This window comes from Phoca vitulina, unplaced genomic scaffold (assembly GCF_004348235.1).
Source record: "Phoca vitulina isolate PV1807 unplaced genomic scaffold, GSC_HSeal_1.0 scaffold53, whole genome shotgun sequence".
Taxonomy (NCBI): domain Eukaryota; kingdom Metazoa; phylum Chordata; class Mammalia; order Carnivora; family Phocidae; genus Phoca; species Phoca vitulina.
Window position 1 is genome coordinate 584604 of NW_022589756.1, and position 11260 is coordinate 595863.

Genomic DNA, 11260 nt, shown 5'->3' on the forward strand with positions numbered 1-11260 from the left:
TAGCCTGGTGATGGGTATTAAAGAGGGCACATTCTGCATGGAGCACTGGGTGTTATGCACAAGCAATGAATCATGGAACACTACATCTAAAACAAATGATGTAATGTATGGTGATTAACATAACAATAAAAAATTTAAAAAAATCCCTTTATTTTAATCTTAGTCCATCCTGACCACACCTAAAATTGCTTTCCAAAGATTTCTCTTCACAAACCTTCTACAACTTTCTTTTGCATTCAGATTTTGTCCCAAGCCATTTCTCTGCAAACAACCAGTCTCATTTAGGACAAAATTGCTTTCTTTTACCTTCAACAAAAATGTATTCCCATTCCTTATATCTTTCTTACACATCTCCTACTTTTCTACACAGAGTTGCCGAATTTTACACTTTTAGAAATCTTAGTCTCCAGTGAAGACTAAGTAGTAACCAATTGTGAACTGTCACACCAGAATTCTTTAGATGGCAAATTTATGAACTGGTTGAGCACAAAGCATGTTTACCAGCAGATTTAAATATCCTTAGTCTCTTTGCAATAAGTAGTCAAAAGCACAAACCTACATCCAGTAACTGATGTACCTTATCTGATTGAGCACCTTATCCTATTTGGAAAATACCTAGATGTCCACCAATGAATTTAATCCCAAAGACTTTGAAAGCTATTTTAACAATTTCTATGAAAACTTTGATGAGACATACAATTAACCATCATTTTAGCCATCTTTTGGATAACAAATTGCAACAGAGATAACATGAGCTTATTTGACCTTCAGCAAATCTTGGCAGAATACAAGTTAATCATGATAACTTTAAAGACATGTCTATCTTAATTAAACCAACAAACTTAGTTTAAATACCAAGTTATGTTCCAGCTGGGTCCACTTTTAAACGTCTGTTACCCATTGTCAATTTTTATCTGAGACACAGGTGGGGAGATCTAAAGTGAGCGGTGTATGCAGGCCACACCCAAGGTGCAGAAACAGGAGGGGGTGGGGCAGACAGAAGAGGGAGAGTGCAGCAAGAAAAGAAAAAGGGTTCCTGGTTCTAAAGCTCGTCACTTGGACAGATGAGTAAATGCTATGTTTTCCCACCAACAAGTGGGATTAGGCAGTCCACGTCAGGCCGGAGAAGACAGGGAATTTCCCCAAAGGGAGTTTCGGCAGCTGCTTGGGAATATTCCTTAAAGTTCCCGTCCTGAGGTAGACTAACCACTGTTGGCTCCAATTATAGCCATTAACCCGGGAAATGAGTGAGGGAGAAGCCTTAACATCTATTAGGAGGAACAGTGAGAGAGAGCGAGAGAGAGAGTCAGCATCCCCTTTGCTAGGGATGGCCTGTGTTTCCTCCAGCAACCTGGGTTTATTTGGAGGAGGCCTATTTAGACAATTATCCAATATTTCAGGGAGTTTACTAGCCAACATGTTTGGGTAAATGCCTTCTGCAAGAGGCCTTTATGTCGGGGTCCTGATTCAGAGCCCTGAAAGCCTGGATGGATCTAGGGTAGCTCAGTCTATCCACCCTGTTTCCTGCAGGAGAGACCTGATCCCACTGTGGCCATGCAGTGAGTGTTACAGGAGCTCAATCCTTTCCTAAATTTGTAATCCAAATGGTTTCCAGTGGGTTAAAAGGCACCCCAAGGGAGAGTCCTTGGGAACTGAAGAGACCCTACCTTGCCACGAAGGTCACACCTTATTTTACCTTGCCTTGAAGAAACTGCCATGTTTACCCATGGAAAGCACTAGAAAGTTTTACAAGGGAATTACCCCTTTGCAGTACCCAATCCAGGAGTCCCCACGGACAATGGTTTCCCATCTCACGATCCTGGTAAGAGTTACCCTGTACCTGTTACAGAGAGGTGACTATGAAGGTGTCCCTACATATCAGCTCTCCCCTGTGAACCAAGGTGCCCCATGGTTTCCTACCCAAGGTGAAAGAGTGGCCTAACATCTTGGGTTGAGGAGGGATCAGGCCGTGGGAGTAGCCACTCTTACTGGTCCCTCACCTGATCCTCCTTTTCTCCTCTGGACTTCCCCCCCTCCAAAAAAAATCTGGCCTAATCATAAAGGCTTAGCGAGGTTAACAGTTTAAACTTTGATTCAGTTATGTTTCCTCACCCTACCCCTGGGTGCTTTTTTTGTCCGTATACCTGAGGTTCCATTTGCAAGCATGGCCCTATTGAGGGGGGCAGACCCTGAGATTTAGCATCATCATAATTTCATATTTCTGTTGTTGGAACAAAAAAGCCTCAACTATATGACCCATTAAAGTCCCAGCTGCTAATGCAACCAACTGAGGAATTGGTTGGGGGTCTGTAATTCCCTCCTTAATGCCCAAAGTTTTCCAGTAAATGCCCAGGTAACATTGGGTTCCCTCTCACTTATCATATAAAGAGATAGCTCTAATCCTGCTTGCCGATAACTTGGGTTTTGATCTCTGGCTGTGATTAAACCTAAACTGTATCTAACAGAAAAATACCAAGCAACAAAAACTGAGGAAAAGATTTTCCTCCTGAACTAAGTTCTCACAAAAAAAGACATTTTTAAATGAAAAAAACCTTATATCTACACAGGCAACATTCTTCCCCTGTATGACAAAGTCAGCAGGACCACTGAACCCATAAAATTCCCAGGTTCTTAGAGAAGGAATTGTGGAGGATAAAGGCAACCCTGAACTGAATCCCTGGTTAGAAGGGCCTACTGATCATCGGAGATTGGAAGGACCTGAGGCGGGAGAAAGTCCTTTAAGAACAGAAAGTAGAACTGGGTAGAGTTAGGCCAACATTCCCTTCATTTGAGGAAGGGGGATTGACCACACCTTTTTCCAGAAGCCTATCACCTGAGACTTAAGACCTGCACCTGCACTATTCACCTTTAACTGGCCGACAGGTGCCTGGTTTTGCTGTTTATAAGAAGAGGTCATTAAGGGAGAGACGTCTCCCAGGGAAGAAAAGAAAAGAGTCTGCTTTTACTCACCCTTCGATGGAAGTGATCCCCGGTTTCGGCACCAAAATGATGCGGGAGAGCGAGGTTATTGTCTCACGGAGTCGAAAAATGAATCTCGCGGACAACAGAGAGTGAGTTAAAGCCATAGAAGTTTATTAAGTGAAAATGCAGAAAAAGCTCTCCAGAGTGAGACGGGTCCTGACAGGGTTGCCCAAAACTGAGTGAATTTTAAAGAAGGAAATCATCATATTGTTTAATCATCTTGGTTAAAACCATCCAGTGGTGTTTTATTGCACTTAAAATCACATGGAAATAGAAAATAAAATAGAACCCCCTCCCCCCACGGCTTATAAGACTTCTTGTTGTTTGTCCCCTGCCCACTCCTCCAGCCACATCCTGCTTCTCTCCTGCCAGCCACTGGGATCAGCCACCCCCGCCTGCTTTCTATTTCTGCACCACTCTAGTTCTCTCCGGCTGCTGAGCCTTTGCACTTTCTGTTTCTGCCGTGGGTGCTCTTTCCAGATGTTCATGCCACTGAATCTCTGTCATCATCATTTGGGGTTTAGCTCGAGAAGCCTCCCATGACTGTATTATTAAATGTTGCCTCCTGGCCTCCTGATTCATCTTTTTCCCATGGCTTTGTTTTATCTTCTTTGTAGCACTCATTTCATTCGTTGGTTTATTTTATTCCTCCCCACCCTCACACCCTCCAGCATATAAGCTCCAGGAAGTCAGGGACGTGTCAGTCCGCTGTGTTGCCAGCACCTAGGACAGTGCCTGGCGCCCTGGAGACTCAGTATTTGTTGAAGTAACAGGATGAACAAGTGGTTAGATGACTGTGAATAAATGTGTCCACAGTGAATAAACACAACCCTGCCTTCAAATAGTTCACAGAGGGATCAACAAACATTTCCAATTCAAGGAAACAAAAGCACTATAGAGATACATATAAAAGCGCTATTTGAACATTGATGAGGGAATAATTAAATCTCTTTTCTATGAATGAGTCTTACCTCTTTGCTTATCTGGTAAGTTCCATAAGGACAAACTGTATCTTATACTTCCATTATAGCCCCCACCACAGTGGTTTCTAAATGCCAGTCCCTGGACAAATTGCAACAGAATCACCTGGGGACCTTAAAAAACATCACAAACATCTGATTCTGATTCTGCAAGTATCATGAGGGCCCTAAGATGTGTCTTTGTATGAAAGTCCCCCAGGTAAGTTCTGAAGTGCACTAGCTTGGGAACCACTGTGCCACACTGCCTAATACTGACCTGATACCTGCCTAAACTGAAATAAACCCATCTCTGCCTGGCTCCCTTCTTTTTCTCACCAGCCCAAGCTGAGCCCAAGTAGATCACCAAACATGTCTAAGATTCCTGTGACCAGTGGGGACAGTGAATATAAGAAGAAATGAGCAATCATTTATTTTTCCTAGCATGATGGTTTCAGTGTTGCTTGTCTCTCTTCACAGGGATGGTTATTACCAGCCTTACAGATCATTTTATCTTTTTAACTGCACAGCACACAGGCATCTCCCATCAGTCCCACCCCTTGTGAATATTACTGCAGCCTGGAGAAATTGGCTCCCTGGGCTGCATAGACACCTTTCTTTCCCATGGGCCTTGGGTTGAAGGGCATGTGGGATTGTGTGTGTGTGCGTGCTCTCGTGCTTGCGCTGATGTCAGATACATGTCTGTGACTCAGACCACAAAGGAGGATTGATTGACTTCCATAGGTTCTGGTGTTTATTTGCTGGGTGGGGGTCCAGGTTCAGCAAGCTGGTGTTCTGGGGGGCAAGGTAAGAAGTGAGCTCCCTCCAGCATTGGGAAACCCCTGGGCAGCTGTCACCCATCATGATGTCTTGACTTATCCTTGGGGAAGACCCTATCTGAGAGTGGCTGGGAAGTCAAGACTGACCAAATTTCCTGAATGCTGGGGATCCCAGAATTTTTATGCAGGAGGGGCTTAGAGGTGAAAGTATTTTGAAGAGAGAGCTAGAGGCTTTCCCTAGAAACCATGTTTTATAGCAGCACATTATTTGTGCTTGGATTGTATGCTGGTTAGGGGTAGCCTAGGGGTCTGATAAAGATTACAGGGAGCAAACACCAGAGTTTTCTCTACCACCCCATGCCATCTGCCCATGACACCTGCCTAGGGCCCTCACTAATGTCACTTCTGCTCTTATGGCTTAATTTTGCAAACAAAGTTTCCCCAAGTCTCATCTCCTCACCTTTCTTCCTTTCGCCTTTTCTTTACTCTTATACTGGCTAAGATCATCACAAAAGCAATATATTCTCATCTAGGTTTGCTTTTGAGTACTCTGGCTACAGATGGACAGACTCTATGTATATAATAGGGTTTACATCAACTACCTGGAACATGGGTAGGAATGAGGCAGTGAAGGGAAGGGGCTTCCAAGCAGGCAGTATCACCCCAGGGACCATGGATAAAGCCCACATCTTTATCAATCCTGCATACAGAGGGATACTTATTTCCTCTTCTGCTACAGCATGGTTCATATGGAGTTGATGTTTGACTTTCCAGCCCATGATACAGTAAAAACAGCAGATTAGAAGGGAGCAGAGGTTGCTAGGACCAGGTTTAATGACGGGGGGTGGGGGGAGGGTGCGGGAAATAGAGAGACAGATGGATTGACTGACTCTCAGTGAAGGACATGCTGAGATTAGTATTCAGGGTAGGCTGCATTTTGCCAGGGGCTTATATTGCCAAGTGGAGGGTGTGAGGGCCTGGGAACCAAAACACCCGGATTCACACTCGGGTTCTACCACTAACTCGCTGTGCAGCCTTGGACAAGTCTATTAAACTTCTCTGGGATCTCAGTTTTCTCACCTGTAAAAGGGCAATAATAATGACCCCAAATATCCCTAGACTCCTATCAAATGAGGGAACAGGGGTAGGGGTGCTATTTTCTCATTTTTCCTTACCTGTTCTATTATTTGTTTACTTGATCCAAAAATAACAAACTTTTTATTGTGAAAATTTGTTGTAAAGGGAAAAAAAAAGAAATGGAATGATTCAGAAGTACATAATGTCAAAAGAGAAACTACTTCCTCATAAATCCCCTGTCTTTGGGCCACTCCATCTTATTCCTCACTGTTACTAGAATGGAATGTATCCCTTCAGATCTACCAGTGCTTTGTAAAACCTACACAGAATACAAAATAAGGAACAGAAAACAATGGGCAGAACCATTATACCTCAAATGTTCCAAGGGCCTCTCTGTACAAAAACTCAGAAAAAAGATTTTTCAAATGTAAAAACAAACAAGTAAACAAAAACTTGAGGAAGAGGTTAAATGGTGTGCAGCAGATTCTGTTTAACAAGGCTGGGAAACATAGTGCTTTTTACAAAGATTTACATAAACATTATAAAAATATATAGAAGTTCTAGCATTGAAAAAAGACCTTCCATCCTTCGGACAATTCACTTAGAAAGAAAAGCTCATTCTCCACCTACGCTATCCTTGTTCTTCATAGTTACCACTAAGTTTACAATATATATAACTAGTTGAGTAGTTAATTCCTCCCAGGTATGTAGAGTAAATGCCAAAGGCAACTGTGAATTTTTTCTCACCAGTTTCCTTCATCAGCACAAATGTGTCTTGATCTTTTGATTTGGGTCTGTTTTCTTTTCTCCTTTCCTTTAAATGCTTCACAAATTTGCGTGTTATCTGTGCACTGGGGTCATGCTAATCTTTGTATCATTCCAATTTAGTTTATGTGCTACTGAAATGAGCACTCTATTTCTTTACCTTGGTGCTTCTCCCCCAAATTTTCATCAACTTGAAGATTAGCTAAATTAGCTCAACAAATTTTCCCTCTCCACATTTTTGGTTCTGCTTTTTCTGATTGGACTTTGTTTCTTCAGTCCACTGTGTCTAGCTTTGGTCAGGTTTTTTTTTTCCCCCTCCTTTGGTCAATTTTAAAGCCTTCAAGCAAGGAACATTCTCCTGTGTCCATGTGGACAGAAGGGGAGGGGGTGCGTTCTTCCCATTTTGGAAGACAACATTGCATTGTGTAAATTCTCCCAGATTCAGAGTCAGAAGTCTCAGATCTGAGATCTTTAGTATGATCTTTAATTATCTCCTTTGGGTGTCAGGTTTCTCCTCTGTAGAAAGATCCTTCCAGCTTAGATGTTTTTGGACTCGGATTCCGTGCTTAGTCATGATTTGCCTGTTAATGTTTGCCTACAATGGGACTCAACATTCCATTCTTGCCCCTGTGGCTAGGTTCTTTGGCTTTCTGGAAACCTAGATGCAGCCTATAGTGTAGGGCCCCGAAACAGGGGCCAGTTACTCCTCAGGGTGCTCAGTCATCCAACTGTTCCTTCAGTCTCAGGGTGCAAAAATACAGAAGAGTTGGCATTCTGGTGGACCCAAGGGTATAAAGCCTTGACATTTCTCATCCAGAAGACAGGCTTAACTTAGCCTCAATTTGGGGTTCAAGAAACCACAAAATTACAGAAGTTAACCTAAAAGGGTTTCCAGAGAGCTTTTAAAATTTGTGTTTTTTTATTATAAAAATAATACAGGAATTGGTAAAAATAAAGTTGAACAATACTTAATGGTATAAAATGAAAAGTAAAAATGCCCTTTATCCTCACCTTCAGTGCCACTCTGCAAAGAATCCTCTGTGGTGTCTTGTATATGTGCTGAGAAATTTACTATGCATAATTATACACTTATATTTACCCTTGCATCACCAGCACTCAAGCACACACAGATAAATGGGAACAGTTTGTAAAGTTTGCATCTTGCTTTTTGCATTTAATGAAACAAGTTGGAAATTTTCCATGCCAACACATGTGGATCTGTCCTGTCTCCTTTCTCCTTTCCTTTAAATGCTTCATAAATTTGCGTGTTATCTGTGCACTGGGGTCATGCTAATCTTTGTATCATTCCAATTTAGTTTAAGTGCTAGTGAAATGAGCACTCTATTTCTGTACCTTGGTGCTTCTCCCCCAAATTTTCATCAACTTGAGTATTAGCTAAATTAGCTCAACAAATTTTCCTTCTCCACATTTTTGGTTCTGCCTTTTCTGATTGGATCTGTGGATCTGTCTTGTTCTTCATAGGGCTGCCTAGCATTCCCTGAAGGAAAAAGGAGGTTAGCAGTGGCCACCCAGCTTATTTCCACCTTGTTGCCGCTGCAAACAATGCCTCTCCAAGAGCTTTTAATTCAGTGTTTTCTAAAGTTTGATCCTTGGAACACAAGCCTCTAGAGATGTTCAGTGACAAAAACAACAACAAAAAAATGGTTTAGAAGTCAGACAAATGTGGAAAGCACTGCATTTTATTTTATTTATTTACTATTATTTTTAAAGATTTTTTTTTCTTCAAAATATAATTTAAATTCTAGTTAGTTAACATACAGTGCAGTATTGGTTTCAGGAGTAGAATTCAGTGATTCATCACTTACATACAACACCCAGTAATCATCACACTAAGTGCCCTCCTTTTTTTTTTTTTTAATTTTTTATTGTTATGTTAATCACCATACATCATTAGTTTTTGATGTAGTGTTCCATGATTCATTGTTTGTGCATAACACCCAGTGCTCCATGCAGAACATGCCCTCTTTAATACCCATCACCAGGCTAACCCATCCTCCGCCACCCCCCTCTAGAACCCTCAGTTTATTTTTCAGAGTCCATCATCTCTCATGGTTCGTCTCACCCTCCGATTTCCCCCCTTTCATTTTTCCCCTCCTGCTATCTTCTTCTTTTTTTTTTTTTCTTAACATATATTGCATTATTTGTTTCAGAGGTACAGATCTGTGATTCAACAGTCTTGCACAATTCACAGCACTCACCATAGCACATACCCTCCCCAATGTCTGTCACCCAGCCACCCCATCCCTCCCACCCCCCTCCCCACTCCAGCAACCCTCAGTTTGTTTCCTGAGATTAAGAATCCCTCATATCAGTGAGGTCATATGATACATGTCTTTCTCTGTTTGACTTATTTTGCTCAGCATAATACCCTCCAGTTCCATCCATGTCGTTGCAAATGGCAAGATCTCAGATCTCATTCCTTTTGATGGCTGCATAATATTCCATTGTATATATATACCACCTCTTCTTTATCCATTCATCTGTCCATGGGCATCTTGGCTGTTTCCACAGTTTGGCTATTGTGGACATTGCTGCTATAAACATTGGGGTGCATGTACCCCTTCGGATCCCTACATTTGTATCTTTGGGGTAAATACCCAGTAGTGCAATTGCTGGATTGTAGGGTAGCTCTATTTTCAACTTTTTGAGGAACCTCCATACTGTTTTCCAGAGTGGTTGCACCAGCTTGCATTCCCACCAACAGCGTAGGAGGGTTCCCCTTTCTCCGCATCCCCGCCAACATCTGTCGTTTCCTGACTTGTTAATTTTAGCCATTCTGACTGGTGTGGGGTGGTATCTCATTGAGGTTTTGATTTGGATTTCCCTGATGCCGAGCGATGTTGAGCACTTTTTCATGTGTCTGTTGGCCATTTGGATGTCTTCTTTGGAAAAATGTCTGTTCATGTCTTCTGCCCATTTCTTGATTGGATTCTTTGTTCTTTGGGTGTTGAGTTTGATAAGTTCTTTATAGATTTTGGACACTAGCCCTTTATCTGATATGTCATTTGCAAATATCTTCTCCCATTCTGTCAGTTGTCTTTTGGTTTTGTTGACTGTTTCTTTTGCTGTGCAAAAGCTTTTTATCTTGATGAAGTCCCAATAGTTCCATTTTTGCCCTTGCTTCCCTTGCCTTTGGCTATGTTTCTAGGAAGAAGTTGCTGCGGCTGAGGTCGAAGAGGTTGCTGCCTGTGTTCTCCTTTAGGCTGTTGATGGACTCCTGTCTCACATTTAGGTCTTTCAACCATTTGGAGTCTATTATTGTATGTGGTGTAAGGAAATGGTCCAGTTTCAGTCTTCTGCATGTGGCTGTCCAATTTTCCCAACACCATTGGTTGAAGAGACTGTCTTTTTTCCATTGGACATTCTTTCCTGCTTTGTCAAAGATTAGTTGACCATAGAGTTGAGGGTCCATTTCTGGGCTCTCTATTCTGTTCCATTGATCTATGTGCCTGTTTTTGTGCCAGTACCATACTGTCTTGATGATGACAGCTTTGTATTAGAGCTGGAAGTCCGGAATTGTGATGCCGCCAGCTTTGCTTTTCTTTTTCAACATTCCTCTGGCTATTCGGGGTCTGTTCTGGTTCCATACAAATTTTAGGATTATTTGTTCCTAAGTGCCCTCCTTAATACCCAGCACTCATCTAGCCCATCCTCTACCCATCTCCCTTCATCACCCCTCAGTTTGCTCTCTACCATTAAGAGTTTCTTATGGTTTGCTTCCCTCTCCCCATCCCCTACATGTTCAACTGTTTTGTTTCTTAAATTCCACATGTTAGTGAAATCATATGGTATTTGTCTTTTTCTGACTGAATTATTTCAGTTAGCATAATGCACTCTAGCTCCATCCACATCTTTAAATGGCAAAATTTCATTCTTTTAGACGGCTGACTAATATTCCATTATATATATCTATCCATATATTCCTCTCTCTCTATATATATATATTTATATACACATATAATATATAATATATATATTAGTGTATATATATATATATATAATATATAAAAAAGAGGTGGTATATATATATATATATATATATATACATTCTTTATCCATTCATCAGTCAATGGATGGACATTTGGGCTCTCTCCATAGTTTGGCTATAGTTGATAATGCTGCTATAAATATCAGGGTGCATGTACCCCTTCAAATCTGTATTTTTGTATCCTTTGGGTAAATACCTAGTAGTGCAATTCTGGATCATAGGGTAGTTCTATTTTCAACTTTTTGAGGAACCTTCATACTCTTTTCCAGAGTGGCTGTACCAGTTTGCGTTCCCACCAACAGTGCAAGAGGGTTCCCCTTTCTCTGCACCTCTCCAACATCTGTTATTTACTGTGTTATTAATTTTAGCCATTCTGATAGGTGTGGGGTGATATCTTATTGTGGTTTTGATTTGTATTTCCCTGATGATGAGTGATGGTGAATATCTTTTCATATGTCTGTTGGCCATCTGGATGTCTTCTTTAGAAAAGTGTCTATTCATATCTTCTGCCCATTTCTTAACTGGATTATTTGTTTTTTGGGTTTTTTTTGGGGGGGGTTATTTGTTTTTTGGGTGTTGAGTTTGATAAATTCTTTATGGATTTTGGATACTAACCCTTTATTGAATATGTCATTTGCAAATATCTTCTCCCATTCCATAGACTGCCTTTTGGTTTTGTTGATTATTTTGTT

General features: G+C 41.3%; 2 non-coding genes across 2 annotated transcripts; both read right to left on the minus strand.

Annotated features, from left to right (window-relative positions):
- Positions 1 to 6603: 6603 nt before the first annotated feature.
- LOC116622686 lies at positions 6604 to 6706 on the minus strand. Its single transcript, XR_004297607.1, has one exon. It is a non-coding gene; the product is annotated as a U6 spliceosomal RNA (small nuclear RNA).
- Positions 6707 to 7796: 1090 nt separating this feature from the next.
- Positions 7797 to 7899, minus strand: LOC116622687. The gene has a single exon (XR_004297608.1). It is a non-coding gene; the product is annotated as a U6 spliceosomal RNA (small nuclear RNA).
- Positions 7900 to 11260: the final 3361 nt, after the last annotated feature.